Genomic DNA, 19,580 nt, shown 5'->3' with positions numbered 1-19,580 from the left:
GGGGAGATTTAGATTAGATATTAGGAAGAAATTCTTCACTGTGAGGGTGGTGAGGCACTGGAACAGGTTGCCCAGGGAAGCTGTGGATGCCCCATCCCTGGAAGTGTTCAAGGCGAGGCTGGATGGGGCTTTGAGCAGCCTGGTTTAGTGGGAGGTGTCCCTGCCCAGGGCAGGCATGTTGGAACTACATGGTCTTTGAGGTCCCTTCCAACTCTAACCATTCTGTGATTCTATGATAATTAGTAACACAACCACTGTAAAAGTAATGAATAATTGGTACAACAAAATCCTCTTGAATAATTATTCATTGCTCCAGAGCAACAGCAACTAGAGCCAACCAAGCAGTAAGGCGAAGGCTTTGGTGAGTTCAGCCTCCTGGAAAGGCTCAAGATGGATGTGCCAGTTGAGAAGCATTGCAGAGATGCCAAGGTGCCTACAGACACCCTTTTGCCCTGAAGGCTCCTTCCTCCAACCCGCTATAACTTCTTTCCCCTTTAGTCACTCCCACACAGATGCATCCCTTCCCTCACCTTTGCAGTATGTTTTCAGAACTCTGTCCCTTTGGTTTACTAAGCCGGTGACCAGACTCTCTTCTTGACCTGGCTCTCACCACACCGCTGTTGTCCCCTGGCTCCATCTCCCCATCTTTGCGAGGGCTCATTTTCATTTCTCTCCAGCTCAGCTTTCCCCATCTACACCATTTCCATATTTGATTATACTACTATTTTCAAGGGCAAATCCCTTCCCTTTTTTTCCTGGACAAATTGCAGTCCTGAAAAGGATTACAACCATGTGTGACCTCAACACTGGTCTTAGCCTTTCTTGAATTCCCTTATGAGACACAAGGCCCACAGCTGTTCTCCAGCATCCCTGGCCTGGAGCTGGTGTCCTGCTCCTCTTCCTGCCACAACACACCTGACTAGGGTGTCCAGCTCTTCCACTGTTCAGCAATGTTACTCCCCTCTCTTCTTACCTTTCTTTTCTTTGTCTTGTCTTTCTTAGCAGAACTATGTCCCAATCTTTCTCCTCTTCTTTTACTCTTTATCACATCTGGCCCACTCAACTCACATCCACTGCCATTTTTCTCTATCTAAGACTTGGCCACTCTTTCTCTGTTTGGAGCCTCCCGATGCTTCTTTGCCAGCTTCAGCTGTTACAGGGAGTATCACCTGACCTGTCTAGCAATTGGTGTGTTTTAAAGAAGGGATGCATTGATAGGAGAAAAATTAAGACCGCTTTTGTCAAAGATGCCACCTCTGACTTAAATGATAATCTGGCAAAAATTGGGAGAATAAATGGGATAGATCATTACACACTCCTGCTGGAGACTTGGTCCTGAGCCAGATGGCTTTTGGCCTGACCTCCACGGTTCTTCCAGACACCATTCATTTGACTGGCTGCCTCTGTTTGTCCTCTCCACCCACCAATACAGCTACTCTCCCAACTCTCTTTGCGGGAGCACTTCTATCTGCCACCTCTGTTGTAAAGTTCTGGTTTTTTATTCTGCCCTTGCTGTGGCTTACAGTTGATTTGTATTTCTGCTTTCCCAGCTGCTGGGATATTTCCCTGGCTCCCACTAGAGGGCTGCCAACTCACTTTGCTCCTCAAGCTGCTCCCCTCATACCAGCCAGCTGCCACCTTTCTCCTTTTTCTTGATCACAAGAAGCAAAATATTTGCTCCATAAACGCAGTTCCATGGAGGACTTGCATCTATATTCCCCTACTCCACTTTCACAACAGAAATCTCAGCTTTTCTCTATGCGTCTAGTGGTCATTTTAGGCAAACTCCCCTTCCAAATCCACATCTCCCCCATCAACCTCTATCTGCAACCTTCTCTCAGTCACTGTGAGTACTGCCACCAACCTTCTTCTGCTTATACGCACAACCTGTAAGTCATCATACACTTGAGTTTCTCTTAAGTCCTCCCACCCTAGTGTTTTTTAAATCTTGCGCATTCTACAGTATCTATAAAATGTGGCTGTTACTTCTCAACTACCTGCATGCTTTTCATCCAGGTCTCATATTTTGCCTGCAGATTATTACAGCATCCTCCTCTTTAGCTGTGACATAGGAAAACTGGCCAAGCTTACATTCGACTTGCAGAAGGATGCAGAAGGCACACACAAAATCTTCCCTGCAGATGAAAGCAACAGAGAAAATAAAATAAAAGGGCTGCAAACAAACCTGTCTTCTCTCTGAAGACCTTTCCCAGCCTATTTCTTATCCTGATGTGAATTATCCCCACTCCCTTGGCCTGGGATGTTAGGCTGTGCAGCGTGGCTGGTGAGTTTTCAAGTGTCCAAGTTTTCAGCATCTCTGCGTTTTTGCTGACAAAACCCAACAAAAAGTAACCCCAAAAGCCATGCCCCTAAGTGTTTAGATGGTTAGTACATATGACGGTGTCACTTTTACAATACTGTCTCACTCCTCTCATCTGTGCCCCTATTAACACTCATCAACAGTTACTCTGTTGAAGGCAGCCATGATATTTCCATTTGCATTGCACAGCCCTTCCACAATGGTGTCCTGGTCTTTTAAACAATACTCATGGATATGTTTTGGGGTTTTTTTGCTTTCTTGAAAAGTAAACACACCCAGGGCCAGCATATGCAAAAAAAAAAAAAAAGCTAGTACTTGCAATGTTTTTATCACTTTGTAGGTTTATTCTTTCTAATAGTATCTGCATATTTGGATTCTTGATTAAAATTTATTATCTCACTTTATGCTTTTTCTGCCCAAGGAAATGTTAATGAAATTTCTACCTTAAATAAAAGTAAAAAAAGGACAAAAGCAACACCTACATATATTTTGCATAAAGTATTACAGTACAAAATTGTTTTAAGATAGGATGGAAAGTGCAACCTAATTTTTTCAGAATATTGATATATTAAAAGTACAGCCCTAAATTTTCATAAACCTTGCAAAAAAGTTCTATTTTCCCACATTTTCAGGAATCAGTCCAGCTCTTATTACTATAGAAAATACAATCAGAACTAAACTCTCCTAAAATGAAATTTGAATGTTTTGAAAATGATCTCCTCTCCTCTCCATAATTATACAACTCCGGATTGAGGCAAATGTGATCTGAGTGTTCGGAATTTAGGTCTTTTTGTTTTGCAAAACTTTCAGTTAAATTTCAGAATGCTTCCTGTTTTTAAGAAAGTGTTATTTAAAATTAGGCACCTCAAATAAATTAATGCTATTAAAAAAAAAACAACCCCATTTTTACAGCATACTCTGTAAAGAAGAGTATTACACAGTTTCACCACAAAACTCCAAGATAAGCAGAGGGTTTTTTCCTTATTATATTAATTTAGCACTCATCTGGGGGCTCTGCGATATATTTGCATCTTTGTTTTAAGTTCTGCAGTGTAGCGTTTCCCCAATCTAATGACAAGCAAAAAACCTCAAAATTCCCTTGGGGGGAAAAAAAAAGCCTTTTACTTATGTAGCTGTCACACATATGACTACTCAACTGGACCAAATCCTCATCTCAGGACAACACACCCTGAGGCATGTAGCATTAAAACACTACATACACAGGCAATAAACTGGACCCAAATCCACGAAAACATGTAGGTTTGGCAGGCTCGGCTGTACTTGCATGCACCTAGCTCAAGTGTAGAGTTCACAAATCTGCAACTGGTTCTTATGCTTATGAAGAACAAGCAGAATTGGGATGAGGCCCTCTCAGTCCTTCCAGTTGAAGCTATGTCGCTGCGTACATGGGAATTCCAAATTTATGAGGGAGAAAGTAAAGGGGAAGAAGAGCCTTCCTTTCCACCTCATGTCTGGGCGATGAAGTCAGGCTGCTCTTGCACACTCTCGGTGACCTGTGTCTGAAAAGGAGCCTTTAGCACTAACTTCCTTTTTCCACCTCCCTCTTCCCCACCAACCTTGCCTTCGCCTGGTGGGGGAGCACTCACCTGGGACAGAAGCATTGGAAAACAAGATTGGCTGAGCATAGGCTATCGTATACCAGATGCACCGGAGCACTGTTGTCCCTGCATTTGCCATGTGCTCTGAGAATACCAGCCTGACTGGGTCCTTCAGGGGACCTGCCATAGAAATGTCTCTGCCTGTGAACTCCGCATATTCTTCAGCGTGAGGTACGTTCCAAGACCACGTATCTTAGTAGAGCTAAGATTGGCAGCAGTTCCGGAGATAAGCAGAAGTTCTCATAAACACTTCAAAGCCTAAGGATCAAATGCTTACAGTTGAATTTCTGTGAACTACACAGCTCGTAACATATTGGATGCTTAAGTTTTTTTTTGAGTTTGGTTCTCAGAGTCTGTTCCTACAACTACTTCTGCGCAAAGCTGCACAGATCTGTCTGATCAGAGTCAGCTTTAAGAACAGATGTTAAGATTTCTATCTTTCTTCCTTCATCCTCATTCCACTCTATGTAGTTTCCTGGCTTGTCTTTCAAATAAGAAATTAGAAAAGTAAGCATTCAAAAACACAGATTTGTTTCTTCTCTATTTCTCTTTTTTCCCGCTGCAACATAATTAATTTCTTTTTAAGTCATTACAGACAGTAGTGATAGTATAATCTTATCATTTCAATCTAAAATCAGTGGTAAGGGAGGAAAAGCAAACCAATGGGATGCAGGTAAACTTCTGAAAGACATGGTGAAGAGAGGGGAACAAAGGGCAGCTAGCACAAACAGGTCACAAAAATTGGATCATCCTTAAGAGAAAAAGAACTGAGAAAGACAAAATGTACCAGTGTCAAGTTGCCAGCAATTGTAGGCAACGTCTTGAAGAAGCAAGGTGCCACTTGTAAAATAATTCCGTGAGCTTTATTATAACAAATATGCGCCTGATATAAAATAATAACTGAAGCAAGAATATTATATTAGGAATTTTTTGCATTTTGTTCACATTTTGGTAGCAGCTTCCTTATGAATACATTATCATAATAGGAAGTAGAACAATCAAGTAGAAAAGACACTAGTTTAACAATTATTTTGTTAAATTTGGCATAGAAACTACCATCACTGATTGGTCCTCAATTCTGCTCACAGCTGCAGCTGCTTTGAGACCTTCCAAGAGAAGACAGGCTACAAAAATCCCACAATCCATAAAGACTAGTCCATGCCTCTTTAGTTTCTCTAATTCCCAGATTAAGGCTTCCAACACAATCTGGAAGCATTCCTGCAGGTTCGTACATACAATTTCTGCCCCCCTCCCGCCCCCCCTATTTTTCTTACATGGATTCAAGACTCATGATCTGCACATTGGTCCTGCTAATACCAGTATCACGATTCTGGTTCTTAGCACAAAAATAGATTTGGTGTCCAAGTTACAGCTGGTTGAACATGATTAATTAGGATGTCCTTTAATAAAAACACACAAATCTCTGGGGAGATTTCTAAACACATTCCCATGTCCTTTTTAGAAGCTCTGTGAAGAACGACCAAAAATTGATCAGACCAACCAATCTTGGCCCAACGTCCTGTCTTCAGAAGTGGCCAAAAGCAGATGACAAACTGAAAAATTCCAAAAACAGGGCAAGCACAGACTGACACTGTCCCTTATACTACCTAAGCTTGATGCTGATAGTTCATCTCAGTTTATGCTTCCCTTACAGAAAAAGCCACACTAACTCTTCTCCAGCATATGATGTTATCCAATAAACTACCACATCTACTTTTATCTCGAGACACAGTGGTTGCCCAGTATGGAAACAGAATGTAGTTCCTAGATGATCTTTGGTACCCTCTAAGGAAGACTAACAAGTCGTTATCTGATTTTCACTCCACTGGCACTGAGATCACCTTAGTGACACAGTAACACACCTTAGTTAGTAGTTCAGCAGTTTCAGATTTTTTTTCCTTGTGAACTCCTGGGTCAACATGCCAACTGTGTCCTGGCAATCTTTCCTTCTCCTTCACCTCCTCCCTACAGCAGAGCAATAAATAGCCCACATCCCCAGATCTACTAACAATATGCCTCTTGTTCAAGAGCAGAGTGTCCAGAGAGGTGGCTCAGATGACTTGTCAGCTATTCACATTGCTTCAGAAGCGCATGGTCATTACATTATCACTGTCAGTGAAGTTTTTATGCCAATGACATAAAAAAAGAAGTATAACAAAAATGGTAGAAATTAAATTTAATTGGTAAAATATACACCAGGAAGATATCAAATTACAAAATGCTGCATCACAGTCTGATACCAAATGCATCTCTTTCAAGAAATTCTACCTTCAGTGCATCCTGTCTTTCTCATTCTAAATACAGTATTTATTTTAATGAAAAAAAAATCATATTCCTCAATGGGTTTTCTGGTTAATGTTTTACATGCAAATCTGCAGAAACAAGAAAAATACAGCCGCGTTGGCTTATTCCTTACCTTTTGATGAGAAAGCCAAGCATTTATTCTTCTTTACATTATGCTGCTCCTAGGTATTGCATGTTCCTTATTCTTACGTTTGTGTAGAAGTTTAGAGGTTAAATTTGCTTAGAATTGGCTGGATTTCCATACCACAATAATACAAAATTTGAGAAACCAAATTGGCTGTGACAAGGTGTCTTTTCAAGGTAACAGCTTCTTATCCACAGATGCTGTTAATTTGTTTAAAAAGGAAAAAAAAACCACCAAACATCCAAAAAGCAAAAAACACCCTGCAGCATTTTTAGCTAGTTAGGGGGTTAAGTCATGGCAAAAATCTAGTGCATTGATTTCCAGTAGTATTTTGACTAGGCATTTTGACTGGGTATTCCTGCTCACAAAGCGGGAGGACACATAAATTTAGAGCATTCCTTTCTCCACTGACTCCCTACAGTGCCTCACGGTCTACAGCAGTAGGAAACTTCCTCCCCTTCCCCCAGGTACTCAGAACCTGAACAGGAGGAAGGGCCTGACTAATGCCTAGAGATGCTCAGTGAAACACCAATGAGTAAAGAAGCACAAAACTGTTGTCTTAAGGGACTCCTGAAGGTCATCTAGTTCCTCCAAGTGGTGCTATCGCAATGTTAGATCAGATCAGCCATGCCTCTGCCTATCCCTTTTCAGCATGGCTGCTGCTCAGGCAGTCACCTCCCAGCCTGTACTAACAAGAAGGGAATTAAAATCCACGGACTGGCCAAGTGTTTTAACTTCAGAACTAGTATGTAAGAGAAATACCTGCTATCATAATGTAGCCCTGTTTTATTTCATTCCTTTCCCCTACCTGTAATATTGAATAAATTCAGACCAAATTGGCACCTTTTTTTTTTTTTTTAAATTGCAAACAAATTTCACTTTGAAATACTTTTAAAGTGAACATTGAACAGACCCTATGGAAGCCTCCAGAGATATGAAAGTTCAGTAACTCTCCGTGTAACAATTGTGGCAAGTTCAAAAAATGATGGCTTCTTTAAAAAAAGATATACTTCCACATTTTAATCCAGCAGCACACAGATAATAAAGAGACAGACTCGTGTCACAAAGAGCAACATTTTTAGTCTTGTGGAAAGAAAACCAATTACAGAATGCAGTCCCCAATGACATTGGGTTTATTTTGAGTATTGAGTTTGTCACCAGAAGTTTCTCTGAAACTTCTGGGTTTTTTGTGTATTTATCTTGTTGGCTCCCACATTTCACTTCACTAAATATGCATGGCAGGTAAGTTATGTTAATGTCCCGGCAGCGTGAAAAGGCACGGGGGAAACGAAGTTTTCCAAACATCTATCAAAGCAAGCAGATTCTGACCAAGAATTGTGGATCTCAGCATGGTGAGACCTTTTTCTGTTAATCCATTTGTCATTACTGTACATTCGCAACTTTGTAAGAGCATGAGTCACACACATTACCGGAGAACCCAGGCAAATCTCCTTACATCCATCCTATGGAAAAACACAGCAACTAAGCCTGAACTGTTTCAGAAATACATGCATTGGTGCTTAAGAGAGAGCAAAATTCAAAACTATAGACACAGAAAGAAAATGAATCTTATTTTATATTAAGAATATTAATCTTTGTATGTTCAGCTAGTCAAAAAAAGCAACCAATCTGAGGATAGGAACCAAGAGCCAACAAAAACAACTTTATGCTGCCATGTAAATTTACGATGAACCCACGCTTTCAATGCTGTACATTATCTTTTGTTTTCCTTGAGATAAGTTAACAAAAACTAGAAAAATTCAAGAGAAAGCAATAAGAAAAATCGTAGATATTCCAAAACATCTTCAGAGAACTAAAAAGACTAGGCAGTTTCTACCAGGAAGAGAAGTGTCTGAGGAATGGAATAGGCATCTATGAAATCATGAATGGAGTAGAGCTGAATGAAGAATGACTCATCAGTAGTCTTCACAATAGAAGAAATATGATGCTTTCACTTAAATTATCAGGCCACTGGAGGGGCTGTTTTTCAAAAAGCAGCTGAACAAAATTTACCAAATGTAGGCCCCTGTGTCACTGTGAAACATGTCAGTAGGAACACCACTTCAACTCAGATGCCCCTTAGTTACAGGTTGAGAAAGGCCCAGGGAGAGATCTCTCTCCATCTGCCCTCTTTTCTGTCTGTTGTGTACAGCTCTTTGTACTTGCCCAAGACAAGATAATGGGCTGGCAGACCTATGGTTCAATACGGTAGATCAATTCTGGGGCATGGCTATTAAAATTGATACAAAAAGATATGAAGTGAGTTCAAATACTGGAAGATTCAGGTAAGATGATCCTGTAAGTATGAACGGAAGATAGAACATTGATTTGCGGCAAGCTGCTAGCTAAATAATCTTGATATTCTTCCATCAGCTCTTGGTCTAGGTAAATATTCAATAACTTTTGAAGCATACTGTTAGTCTGCAATCAAACAATCATTTTAAAACGTAAAATTAACTTTGCCTTCCAAAGACTGACTAAGTAAAAAACATCTGGAGGTTGTCTGCATACACCTGAGGGGCTGCCAGCTCAGCATTAGCTCTAGAAGACTGTTCAGCTCCCTCCAGCTCACATGGAAAGTGCTGCCAAAACAAATTCAAGTCCCACTTCTGTGCTGGGTTGTGGGGGGCATATTTCCAGGGCTCTGTGATGTCAGTAAGAGTCTGCTGGAAGACAGTTATCATATTTGAAACTCCTCCTGGAAATTAGCAAAGGAAGAAGTTAAATATTTTAGTATGTGAATATTGGGGAGTTTTCCACAAGTTCACTTCTACTAGAAAAGGGCGATTCCTTTCTCTTCCCTCAATGTATTACTGGCTTTGGCTGCTGCTTGTTGGAGGACTGTTTTAGTTTGGGAAGATTTTGACAAGGAACAGTGTGTTCTCAGCTCATTTAACACTGCTGTTAACAGTAGTAAATAACCTACCTGGTTTCTTAATGGAGGAAAAAATTTTAGTTGTCTTGTCTTCCACTGTTTATCTAACATAAAGTATGCAGTGTTTTACTGAAAGTGAACAAATTAAGACTGAGCTGAATTCACGGGTTCTCTCTTGCCTTCAAAATGACTAAGATTCAATAGTCTGGGAGCAGTCAAATACTGGTTTGCAAGCGCTCACATAGGTATTAGGGACTCTACTCCAAGAGTTAAAAGGAAGACAACTTTTTGATCCAAGGTATGCACTATGTTTTTAGTCTACTATTTCTCCAACACTTTTCAAGGCAGGTATGACTAGCTATCAATATCAACCTTAAGCTGGAGTGGTTAGCAGGCTGCTTCTTCAGAGACGCATGATGGATGCCACCACCAGAGCTTTGGCTTAGTATCACCTCCTCTTATTTCTTATCCTAGGTGGGCATAGCTGGAAAGAATTTCTTCCTGGCTCAACAAGGTCAGTTCATATCTTCCCTTGCCAGCTACTGTAAGGCACCTACAGATTATCTCAGCCTAAAACCAACATTTAAATTCCTCTTGCTGGAACACAGGAAAAAAAACAACCAACCCACAACAAAAACCCAGAACAAATATGTTCTGATAAGCACTAGTCACTTATTGAATTTTTTCTGAATTGTCCTGCACTTAGAAAAAATTCAGCTGTGAACTTTTATCTACATTTTACAAAAGTACCAAAATAAGCTCCAGAAAAGAACAGGGTATTCCTCACTTTCTTCGAAGACATGATGTTCTCTCTCCCGCACTCCTTCACCTGTCCAGACAGTGTTTGTTTCACAGTTCTTCTGTCTTGATTGTTTGAGTTTGGGGACAGGCAGCTGAAGTCAACTAGTTTGGCCTTTTAACTAAAATTTTAGCATCCACAAGATATGTCTTAGAATTATACCTAAAAACTCTATTAAAAAAACCCAAAACCCAACAACAACTCCAAATTCAAAATACACAGCACAACCACAAACAAAACAAAAATTAAATCTTCCCAAGTTTTCAGGATAACAGATACATATGTGCACTTTTCCCATTACAATCTAACATTGACTCTAAAATCCAAAAATAGCCTTTAAAATATGTCAAAAATAACTATTTTGCCATTGATACTTTTATAAAAAACCCACTGATAGAAGAATTATTCTCAGATCAGAGTCTATCATCTCAAGTATCAAGAGTGACGTTGTCTCCAGTACCAAAGCCTCCAGCTCAACACCACCTATTATTGTGCTGCTACAAATTATCAACACGGAAGTCTGTGCCATGTCTCACGCTAAAAATTGTGCAGACAACAAAAATCGAAGCCATATTGTCATCAAAATAAACAACTCAGAGGCTCTCATGCTGACTGAATAATTCATGATCACATTTAATTCAATACAAGTTTCTATTTTAATTTTGACAAAGCCACTGCAGATAATCCAGACAGCAGCAGTAGCGTGTGAATCTAAGACTCCAACACGGACATCTGGATATCACCTTCTGGGACCTGCACAGTGCCTTACCCACAGGTGAGTCATCTAACCGGGCCACTTCGATGTTACCCCAAACCAGCATTTTCACCCTTTGTATTTTGTCATTCAAGACTAAAGTGTTCATGAAGCTTGTCTCATCTATTTAGGTTATAAATCTCAGAAGCAAAGATCACCTTTCAATTTTATAATACCTCGTATAAGAGGGCACACGGGCTGATTGACCCTATAAGCCCTACCCAAATACAGATGAAGAGTGGAAGAGTAGAAGTAGTATTTATACAAGGCGGGTACAGTGGCATGAAGCGGTCAGAGGAAAGGGAAGCTCTGACCCAGAGGAGCAGAGAAGTGGGTGTTAGATATACCTGAAGTATTCATACCGTACTAAAGTAAGAATTGCCCTGATAAACCTGAAAAATTAATTACCTCGTCTTACAAACTTGAATGTAGTCATGTTAATTTCACTGCCTTTACTCTACTCACGTAAGTTCTGGTAGGATCAGCATCTTATGTTAAGTTTTAACTTTTGCATACAGTTGCAATCCACATAACCTCTGCAAAAGTATGGAAAGAAGGCAGTCCTTCAGCTGCCCTGCTGCACCATAACAAATTATTACTTATGCCATAAGCAATAATAATTTTAGTATTACTCATCACTATTTCCCCAGTGTCAGGGGAAACCATTAAAGCATTCTGGAAAACAACTTTTTTTTGACATTTTATTCCAGTCTTAGCAAGGAGAAGCACCACCAAATTTAAGTGCCACTTTCCAGACCCAACATTAGAAGGCTCATGCCAGTGTTCTACAGAGGGCTCTTACGGCTCCTCCAGTTTTTATGTACTGACATCTATTTGAACAGAATATAGTCATTTTCGTCCACCACTAGGACTGTCCATCATTAGGATGTGTTATGCAACTCACTACTAACACAATACTGAGAGCATAAAAAATTACACTGTCATACTCTCCACAGATAGTGAAACTCAACTGTGTCAGCTACCAATCTTCTCCCAGGGCTTCTGCATGTGGGAGTATGACCTTCCACACCCAAGAATTAAAAGCAGAAGTTCTGGCCACTGAATGCAGTGTTAACTGCCACACTTCCTCTCCCCAAAGAATAGTTACATAAATAGATGCCTATTTTCAACGCATCTTATATTGCAGAAGCTAAATTCTATGCACCACAGCCTCAGTTCGTCAATCTATTTAATTTTATTTTACGAGCAACATCACTGGAGACAAAAAGGGCTTCTTGGAGAGTTGAAGGTAGCATGGGCCAAATGCTCCATATTTTGCAGAATTAAGCAACTACTAAGCACCAGGAACTACATACATATCATGAACTGTAGGAGAATATTAATCTCCTCTCCAAGAGGTCACACGGGCAATTCAAAGCGGACACTTTCCAATCACCTTTATCTAGAAATCCTGTCTCTGAAAGTCATAAAAGATTTTATTCCAATTCATTGACAAAATTTTAACCAACACAGCTTTTATAAGGCACGGTGTCTTCATTTTAGTGGATTAGACTCAGTATCACATACAGCTCCACTGAAGGACTGCTTATGCATAAATTACTTACAGTTTAAGACTACAGTCCATGAGATTACAATAGAAAAATATATTGCTGGAGTTGTCTGTTATATATCTCTCATGTATCTATTTTATAACTGCCTTTTGATGGGCTCTGCAGGAAAATACTTTGTATTTACTATACTTATTCACAAATATATATCAAAATATAGAAAACAGTAACTTCTATAAATTTCTTGCTGAGTCACATTCAGTTTTCAAGGAAGTTGAGAAATTTTTGATTGACATAAACTGGGGGAAATGAGCTTCCAAGAGAGCACGGAAAGTGATCTGGGCAATCATAGTCCCATCATATTGGCACTCATGCTAAAAATCTGTGCCAGAGTTATACGGAAGAACAGACATTGAGTTACATTGAACAGAAGGTGCAATTCAGTATCATTTTACCAAACTTACTGGGTCACCCTAATATGAGAGTTGATAAAGACATACAAAATAATAGCAGTTATTTTCTAGAGAAAGGAAACTCAATAGACCTGTCCTGTTCAAGCCTGCTAAAAGGCGTTTGTTGGGATGCCACAGGCAAAGCTATCAAAAAAGCTGCAGAAAATGGGGTGAATAAAGGAACTGCAAGGTAGGTAGGGCAGCAGATAATCTTTAGGGGAGGGTTTGTAGAAATGGGCTGAAATTCAAACAACATGAAGTGCCACGCTGTGTACTTACGTATATTGCTATGTTAGAAACTTCTTACCTGAATACAACAGAAAAAGCAGAGATGACAGCTTAGGACTCCTGTCAGTAAAGTCAGAGAGAGGGGACCAGAAGTAACTTTTTCAAGGCTTTGATGAAATTAAAGGGGTTGTAGAAGGTGGCCCCTACAATTGCAGGGGCCAGATCTCTGACCCAAGAGTCCTTTCCGGCAATTGCATTTTACTTCACATAGCAAGTTGCCGTTAAAATTTAAATGCTTCCCCAAAAGTAAATGAGACATTGGGCTGGTGGGCCTTCTAAAAAAGTACATCTGTAATGAAATGTATGTAATTGTTACGGTTGTTGAACATAAAGGCCCATTTCTGGGCCCACATAAAACAGTGGGCCCAGCTCACTGATCCCATCTGCAGAAACCTCGTGATGATGCGATAACGAAGTGCAAATACCCATATCCTCTGCACTAAGTAGAACAAGAGCATCACTGATTATTTCAGTTATGGCACTGCAAATACATTAGTACTCCTTACAGAATCTAGGCCCCAAGTCTTCAGATCCACATAACATTTTTGGAACAAGAGATTTTCACATATGCAGCTCTTTTTGTGGAAATATCCCTTTTCGTTTTTAGACCTTTGTAGCGATATGGAGCTACACAACTGTTCTATATTTAGCTGCCAGACACAGGTTATAACCACCCTAAGGCTCTTACAGACTTCTTCGGAGTGCAGTGACCCTGCGGAAAGGTAAAGTCAAACTGGTGCTCTGGTTTTTCCAGTCAAGCTGGATGATTCTACTCGTGCGCTTAAATGTTTTGCTAAGTCAGGCTTCAATGGAGGCCAGGATTGCAAACACATAACAGGTGCACTGGGTCAGATCAAGCCACCAAACTCACATCATGTCTCTGAGAATGGTCAACACTGTATTACAGGTACAAGACCAGGGCAAGCACGTGTGATGCCTCCTGCATCCATTCCCCACTGCAGGCCTTAGAGATTTCCAAAATACACAGGAGTAATTTTTGAGTTATTAATATTCCAAAGATCTCCCTTTCCCTTATTTTTTTCAGTGTCCTGGTGAACTCATGTTAACACGCTCTGTGGAACACTACCTCCTTTTTATATATATAGCTGTAGAGCAAGGCACAGTCTGACACATTCTGTAATTTGCAGTCATTATGTTTTTCACAGAAATTGCCATGTATCTGGTACAGATTACTCAGAAAACTTTCATTAAAAATATAGCAAAGCCATTTTTAAGTCCTCAAGGTAGATAAAATCATATTTTCAAAGTTAGTGTGAATCAGCATACCCCTAAATCCACAGCAGGTCTGAGACACCAGCTCTCATTGCCTGTAAGGCAATTTAACAGCCAGCACAGTGAACTTACCTTACAGAGAGATCTGAAATAGGCGTTTGCATTGTGCACTCTAAAAGAAAAGTGTCCTTGGTACACCACTTATGTGCATCTTGTCCAGTGATGTTTCTTCCCTACAGAAGCTGAGAAAGTTACTTCTCAGATCCAAATTAGGATAATCTGATTTTGGGGAGAGTTTAGTCCCCCAAAGACTAAGAGTCCCCCAAAAAGTTAGCAATAAGATGAGAAAGAAAGTGAGAAGTCATTTTGCTGGTGACGAGAACTGTAGGGATTTTACAGAAGCATGCATTGTTGATGCATTTCAGTATCGATTTTTAAAAAAAAAACAGAATCACACAGAATCACAGGATGGTTCAGGTTGGAAGGGACCTTAAAGATCATCCGGTTCCAAATCCCCTGCCCTGGGCAGGGACACCTCCCACTATACCAGGTTGCTCAAAGCCCCATCCAGCCCGGCCTTGAACACCTCCAGGGATGGGGCACCCACATCTTCTCTGGGCAACCTGTTCCAGTGCCTCACCACCCTCACAGTAAAGAATTTCTTCCTGATATCCAATCTAAATCTACCGTCTCTCAGTTTGAGGCCATTACCCCGTGTCCTCTCATAACACTCCCCGATAAAGAGTGCCTCCCCATCCTTCCTGTAGGCCCCCTTTAGGTACCGGAAGGCCGCTATCAGGTCTTCTCGGAGCCTTCTCTTCTTCAGGCTGAACAGCCCCAACTCTCTCAGCCTGTCCTCACAGGAGAGGTGCTCCAGCCCTCTGATCATTTTGGTGGCCTTCTTCTGGACCTGTTCCAACAGGTCCATGTCCTTCTTGTGTTGAGGACTCCAGAGCTGGACACAGTACTCCAGGTGGGGTCTCACCAGAGCAGAGCAGAGGGGCAGAATGTGCAATGAACACATACAAAATGCTGAAAAAGTGCCATTCCCCCATAAAAGTCTGAATGCTGGGTTATGCTTAATATTTCATGTTTAAAAAGTTTCTTGTGTTTTAATTGCTCTTGCAGCTTCCAGTAGAGAGGTACACATATTTGCAGATACAGTTCTTCTCATAAAAGTTCTAATGAAATACATTTGCATTAACTGGAATTTTTATATTTCACATATGAAAACAGCCCAAAGAAATACCCTTTGTCATTCAAAATAAAAATTAAAAAAGTAATTACCTAATTTGGTATTTTAATTTCAATTATGATGTACGCAGAAATAGTTTTAAATTATTCTGTCACTCTTACCACATTTAAAATATGATTGCCTCAAAACACTTACCACAAGCCAGCTAAGGAGCATACATTTGGAAGTTTTCAGAGGATAACTAAAAACAACTGTATGCACAGTTCCCGTTTTTCTCCAGAGTGGGATACTCATCTATGGATTGGGAACTATTCTTCCAGCCAAGGAGGAATCAGCTAGGAGCTTGCTCCCACTTGGCGACACTGAGACCGCCTCTCTGGTGGCACAGGAATCCTCATGGCAAAGCAGGAACTCTCCCTGCAGCCAGCAACCTTGCAGGAGGCAGAAGCCACAGCATTAAAAACATCAGGCCATCTCAGAACTTGGGACAGAGAAGTCTCAAGCTGACTTTGCCTATATTAGACTAGAAAAAACATTTACCCTATTTCTACATGTAATAAAACTTAAGATTTTGTAGTTACCAATTATGTTCTCAGATTAAGAAAGTGAAAATATGAGGTTAGAATAGAAACCTTACTTATGTTCTCAGCAGATAAGAGCTATTCCTCAGTTTCTGATGAATGCCAGTAACTTTAATTGAGTTTTTTCTTTGTTGCATAAGGTACTTGCTATAAAATGCAATGAAATTTTACGTAGGTTCAAGTAACTAGATTATACTATGAACAGAGTAATTTTACTGGTACCCACCACAAATTATTTTATTATCCTTGGAAGACTACTGAAGATGCTGCGACTGTGTACAGAAATAGAATAAATACCTTCTACTTGTCAAGGATTTGTAAGTGAGCTCTAGTGAAAAGACTAATTCTGAGAAAAAGAAACAGCTGCAAGAGTGTTCATCTAGCTTATTTAAGATGGCTTGGTTTAGTGATTGTCTCTGCTGCTGTTGAAAGGTAGACTGCAGACGTTTCCATCTGGGATTATTACTTATCACTGAAATGTGTACAGCATGAAGCAGTACAGAAGTATCCGTGAATTTTTATGTACAGCAGAATACACACGATTGACCGTCATTCACTTTACCTTTCTGTTGCTGCCAGTAGTATCAGGTAAGCATTTCATTCATACGCTTCCTCTCATGACTAGGTTCTCCAGGAAAAGCAACATAACGACAATGGATCAAGTAACAGCCTACTAGTCCAATTTAAAACCACGCTTGGTTTCTTTTGACTGATTCGGTCTCAGATGCAAACCAAGTCACAAACCATATCTATTTAAAGATAGCTTGCTAAATTCTTCGCCTTAGTGCTTGCCCTTCAAAGGGGATGGTTTTCCATTTCTGTATATACTCACTGAACACATCTGCAAGCATTAAACACAGACAGCAAAGCCAAATATTTAACAACACAAATGATATCATGGCTGATGGTAAGGTAAGTAAATAATCACTCCTTTTATTTTTCACCCTGACAGTGCAACCTCTACCAAAGATGCAAAATACATCATTACCAAAAGTAAAAAAAAAAATCAAGTCAGTTGCCAAACGAGGAGGAAGAGCAGCAGTAAGAACTGCAATCCCATTTGTGGAGCCAGTGGGCCTTTGGAGATCTGGTCCAGCTGTCCAACGCCACCCACTTGTCCTTTACAATAGTGGCACAACTGAAGTGTTTAGACACCCAGTCAGGGCTCTTAGTACAAGGCTGGTTGTGTCTCAGCAAGAACTATGAGATGTTGATCCTACGCTGCCAACCTCAAAAGCATACATCCTTGGGCTGTAGTTAGGTGTAGTCAGTGCAGACAGCTGCTGAAGCATATATCCAGCCTCCCAGGGTGTATTTTACAGCTGATGTTGCTGTAATCATTAGCCCTCAAGCTTTAGTAATTTAAAGTTGGTTTAAAACTACTGCGGGTATCGCTATGGTAATGTGTTGTTGGACCTCCCAGCTGCAGCATGAAGTGAAGTTAACAAAGTTAGCATTGCCAGACAGTTAGAAATTTTCCAGCTGGATCCTCCCAGCACCAGAAAAATTTAATTTATTAGAAGTAAAGCCCTTTGAAGAAGCAGTAAATCAGGTGGACATTTTTATCAAAATATAAACAGTATCTGAGATTGACTACAGTAAGTTCTGATTGTCTTGAAACATTGTTTCCAGGATTTTATCTTTGAAATATTTCTCTTGTTGAAGTGACATTTCCAAATAAGCAGGAAATCCAATTCCCGCTAATTTCCCATCAGCATACAAGTCAGTTGCCAAGCAAATTTCTGAGCAGACAAGCAGCAAAAGTTTGGAAGGAGTTTAGAGAGGATGCACAGAAGACTATCCTTCCTGTTTTACACTTAATCCTGTGACAGGCAGCAATTGAAGTACAGCTTAAATTCACACATCTGTGCCATGATATTTTCCTGTCCGTGGCATACATACTGGTAGCAGAATAGATGATATGCCTACTTTGTCAGACACTCATCAGTTTGGGTAATACTTGGAACAGACAGATAGAACCACTCTCCTCCAGAGTGAGAAAGAATGCAACTGATCATCAAAGAATGAATGAGGAGACTCGGCAGCTGGTAGACACAGGATGTGAACTGTGACTAAAAAGAACCAAGAATTCCACACATTTAAATGTATCCTGCTTTGATCCCATTCTCAGCCATGGCAAGGCCTCTGCAACTGGTCAAATGGGGGGAGAAAAAGAACCCCAATCAAAACTGGAGGGGACATACCAGAAGATGGCTCACCCAACCTGCAGACAAGCACACACCACGTATGCAAACAAACATACAATGGATCGCTCATCATCCAAACAAGGCAGGCTGTCCTCTTCAGTGATCCGATGCTGAAAGAACAAGTGAAAAATAAAAATCCTGTGAGAAAGAGAGTGGCAGATCAACGAAAGGCAATGGTGGCAAGAAGCACCACCACCATCTCCAAGTGATGCAAATCTGGTATGTTGCACCTATGCCACGGCACTGCCTCCTTCAGTCATCAAGAAAAGTTGAACACTTATCAGGAAGAGTTAGGAATGAGGTATTTGGAGAAGCAGCACTGCCCAGCCCAACTACTAGCTACAGCTGGTATAGCGCTACGGGCTGTGTGGGAGACACGCTGCCAGCTGTTTTGGTCCCTGACAGTCCATTGACCAGAAAAGGAGAAAACATGGCTGAATCATTTCGTTCTATTGAATTAAAAATAAAATAGAGGGAAACTTACAGAAAATTTGAATAGCCTTTTCCCCATTGCTATCTTCCCGTCTGAAAAAGGCCAAATCTTCATCTCACCGATGGCAGTGGAGTCTTTCCAGGAGCAAGATTTGCATCCTAACATATGGAGTGGTGACTTCTGAATTTGTCGATTTTTACCAGACTACATGTTTGAATTGCACATTTCTGCACTGGGGCGGGAAGTGCAAAAAGGTACAAAGTTTTTACTGCCTTATCATTGAACGCTGTTTTGTATTTTAAGCTCTTTAATTAGATTTTGGGATAAAATGCTGCTCTTCCTTTAATGATAAGAAGTGATACACAAAAAATCAAGAATACTTTTTGGTAAGCACCTTAAAAAATAATCACATTTACCTTCTTCTGGCGCTCAGTTAGATAGCTAGCTCTGTCAAGTGTTCTTACAATGTGTGTCTACAATCACAGTTAACATGATCTCTCTCCTAAAAGTTTCTGAAGTGCACAAAAGTTTATGGCTGCTCTTTACCACTCAGATATTCCTAAATCTGCCTGATGACAGTATCTTGTAGGAGTAGCTCTCCAGCCCAAACTCAAAGATGATCATGTAGACAGCACCAGTGACACAAACTGAAACACCTTGCAACTGTGAGCAAGTTGCCACCATTTTCCTTCATTTTGTTCCAGTGGATCCTGTGCGGCTACACTACATGAGTTACCAAATAAAACAAGGGTACGTTGAAGCAATTCTTCACTCAGTTGCTGTTTAACAGACTATATGCCAAAAACTGTATGTGTATCATAAAATATCAATTTGTAAACATACACGTATTTCATGCTTGGATAGGTAAACTGTATTACATATTGACAT

The 19,580-nt window shown here is 40.4% G+C and overlaps 1 protein-coding gene across 8 annotated transcripts in view; it reads right to left on the bottom strand.

The window, feature by feature from the left end:
• The window catches only part of PDE8B (phosphodiesterase 8B), an 82,925-nt gene that overhangs the window by 44,836 nt on the left and 18,509 nt on the right, over nt 1–19,580 (bottom strand). Inside the window, exon 2 of one of the 8 annotated variants that reach the window (XM_063320983.1) lies at nt 18,257–18,369. The exons of the other annotated variants lie outside the window; for them this stretch is intronic. The gene's annotated coding sequence lies outside the window, so the exon portion shown is untranslated. The remainder of the gene's footprint in view (nt 1–18,256; nt 18,370–19,580) is intronic. 8 annotated transcript variants of the gene reach the window in all.

Source organism: Chroicocephalus ridibundus, chromosome Z (genome assembly GCF_963924245.1).
Source record: "Chroicocephalus ridibundus chromosome Z, bChrRid1.1, whole genome shotgun sequence".
In the NCBI taxonomy this organism is placed as follows: Eukaryota; Metazoa; Chordata; class Aves; order Charadriiformes; family Laridae; genus Chroicocephalus; species Chroicocephalus ridibundus.
The sequence above is the reverse complement of the archived record's forward strand: the minus strand, read 5'-3'. Positions and strand labels throughout refer to the sequence as shown.